The following is a 3,801-nucleotide window of genomic DNA, read 5'->3' on the forward strand; positions in this document are numbered from 1 at the left end:
ACATAAACCCGATCACCAGCAAAATATTCCCGAGTGCAGCATTAACATCACGGAATGCAAGAAAGATGCCGCCATGAAGTGAAACACACGCTGTACACTACCCAGAACTCACTGCAGACCTCCCTGGTGAAGGCAGTGACAGGAGAGTTGTTGATACATACATACAGGATACATATAAACACTGTATACCCGCCAGAACTCCCTGCAGACCTCCCTGATAAAGGCAGTGATAGGACAGTTCACGATGAGGAAGGAGGACACATACACTGTACACCACCCAGAACTCCCAACAAACCTCCCTGGTGAAGGCAGTGACAGGAGAGTTGACGATAAGGAAGGACACAAACACTGTACACCACCCAGAATTCCCTGCAGACCTCCCTGGTGAAGGCAGTGACGGGAGAGTTGACGATGAGGAGGGAGGACACACACAGGGTACACCGCCCAGAACTCCCAACAAACCTCCCTGGTGAAGGCAGTGACAGGAGAGTTGACGATAAGGGAGGGCACAAACACTGTACACCACCCAGAATTCCCTGCAGACCTTCCTGGTGAAGGCAGTGACGGGAGAATTGACGATAAGGAGGGAGGACACACACACTGTACACCACCCAGAACTCCCTGCAGACCTCCCGGGTGAAGGCAGTGACAGTAGAGTTGTTGATACATACATACAGGATACATACAAACACTGTCCACCAGCCAGAACTCCCTGGAGACCTCCCTGGTGAAGGCAGTGACGGGAGAGTTGACAGTGGGGAAGGGCATAAACACTGTACACCACCCAGAACTACATGCAGACATCCTGGTGAAGCTATTGACAGGGGAGTTGACGATGGGGAGGGAGGACACAAACACTGTACACCACCCAGAACTTCCAGCAAACCTCACTGGTGAATATAAGCGTCATGTTCGACATTCGTATACCATTCGTAGTCAGTAAAGGTTGTTCCAAGTCGATAATCGCAAGATCCATTTCCAAAACAACGTTTAACACTACCTCCCAAAGACAAAGGTATGTAAGAAATTATACAAATAAGAAATAAAGCCGGTAACACACAAGAGAGAAGCGGTCATCGGTTTTCAATGATGCAGGGCAGACGGTTGATATTCCAGGCATGAATTCCATATCAAAGTTCAAATTCGTAGACCATGAAGGAGTTCCAAGTCAAGTAACAATAAAACTAGGTATCTCAGTCGCGCTTTGATTGCAACTGTTCATAAAGGCATCATGCAGATGTAATGGGCATGGCTGCCTTTACAGCCCCTAGCCCCAGGTTAAGCGGTATAAGATACAGTTCAAAAACGACGACCGTTACAGACCTTAACCGAACAGATTGTGATTAAGTAACGGACGATTACGTCTTTCCCGTTAATATGTAAGGATCTTATACTACAGGAGACGCCATCTATGATGTCACACATGACATGCTGGTCTGTATAAGAGCTATCTACAAGACAGATGGTTACAGTCGGCAACCAGTGCCATCCGTGTTGTTGAATACCATGTACGCGATAGATATGTAGTACATAAGGATAACAGCGCCGTCTTTGTGGTTGATCACGATGCAGATCGCCAGAGATTCTGAACGCTCTGTCCATACCTGTCAACGAGTGTTATACTCATTGTAAAATTTGAGAAACTTAGAATGAAGGCGCTTGATGGAGTATCCTTGACAAACTAGTTTTTGAACTAACAACTTATGACGAAGATTAAAGTCATCACAATTTATGCAAGATCTGACAAATGCTACAAGGCGACATATGTATACGCCATATGCAGGATCCTTTGGTATATTGCTATCCAAAGAAGGATTATTTACAGTATCAAAATTGAAATTACCCCTTTTGTCGTCAAGGCGGCGTGAAAGGAGACCTTGTTCGTCTTTGTACAGATATAGACCCAAATAAGGTGTACCGTCAGGACTATCTGTTGTCTCCTTTAAATCCAATGAAGGCGGATAGATTTCCTTCACCGCTTCAGCAATATGGGGGTTATTTAACGCCAGTAGATCATCAATATACCGCTTGATAAATGAAAAGGATCGAATTTTAAAGATATATTATAAAGACGATATTCTTTCAATAAGATCTTTGTGAGGAATTGTAGTACAGAGAGTAGAGAAATCCCATGTGGATACATCTTTGTACGGTATACGCATATGAGCATTCTTCTGTAAGACGTTTGGAGTTGTTAAGAATCCACATGCAGTTGACACCCGAATTTTTTGTTATGGCACAATAATACTTGTTCCAAAATGACTACTTCTTGTAACGCTCTCGTAAGTAGAGTTGACCAGAGTTTGGTGGTACAACAGTACAGCTGACGATGAGGAAGGACACAAACACTGTACACCACCCAGAACCTCCTGCAGACCTCCCTGATAAAGGCAGTGACAGGACAGTTGACTATGAGGAAGGGCATAAACACTGTAAACGTCCAGAATTCCCTGCAGACGTCCCAGGTGAAAGCAGTGACAGTAGAGTAGATGATGAGGAAGGACACAAATACTGTACACCACCCAGACCTCCCTGGTGAAGGCAGTGACAGGAGAGTTGACGATGAGGAAGGATACAAACACTGTACACCACCCAGGACTCCCTGCAGACCTCCCTGGTGAAGGCAGTGACAGGAGAGTTGACGATGAGGAAGGATACAAACACTTTCACCACCCAGAATTCCCTGCAGACCACCCTGGTGAAGGCAGTGACAGGAGAGTTGACGATGAGGAAGGAGGACACATACACTGTACACCACCCAGAACTCCCAACAAACCTCCCTGGTGAAGGCACTGACAGGAGAGTTGACGATAAGGAAGGATACAAACACTGTACACCACCCAGAACTCCCTGCAGACCTCCCTGGTGAAGGCAGTGAGAGATGAGAATGAGGAAGGAGGACACATTTACAGACCTGAGTCAGGTGATCATGCAACACTTTATGGCATTAACACTTTGACAGCAAACTCGAGGAATGGTTGATACCTTGCCCTATATGAGGCTTATTGACACCATAGATTTACATAGTCTATCACTCCGTAACAATGTAACAAGTTTACGAACATAGGCCTACGGGTCACGGTATACACATCTATACAAAGTACATATATTAAACTGTTAAATGTCTAAAACACACACCCAAATGCTGGCTCTGACATTCTCTTACAGAGAGGTTATCTGCTGCCATGACTGTCAACCACCCACGTAGTATGTACGATATATTGTATATGTGTCTAGATCCAAACCTGGGACCCAGTTTGAAGTACAATGCACATATGAATAGAGAGTAGGAAACAGTGATAGTGAAAGTGAATGTTCCCTCCTGAATAAATAAATCTGTCCCCACTGTTCTATTTTGTCAAATAGCTAGCTACTCAAGTACATGTACCTCTCCATATGGAGTACAATTTACCATAAATTGCCAGAGTTCTATGTTGTCAAATTGCTAGCAGGTCAAGAGTACATGTACCAATGAATATAGAGTACAATTTACCATATATTGCCTCTAATACCATTTCTGGGTTACGCCTACATTTAAGTGTTTTTTTTACAAATTACCATTTTCTTATCACAATATGACAGATTACCATTTGATTGTTGTTTATTGCCATACTACCATTATATTTATTTATTTATTTATTTGATTGGTGTTTTACGCCATACTCTACATTTTCAATATAAAATGTCATTTTGCAACATACCCATACCTATGGGATGTCATTTGACCTCATTACAGGTTTAAAGGAGACGAAAATTTAAATATCAATCAAATACCATTGAAAAGAGTATGCTTTTCCTCGC

The sequence above is a fragment of the Liolophura sinensis genome, chromosome 8 (genome assembly GCF_032854445.1).
Source record: "Liolophura sinensis isolate JHLJ2023 chromosome 8, CUHK_Ljap_v2, whole genome shotgun sequence".
In the NCBI taxonomy this organism is placed as follows: Eukaryota; Metazoa; Mollusca; class Polyplacophora; order Chitonida; family Chitonidae; genus Liolophura; species Liolophura sinensis.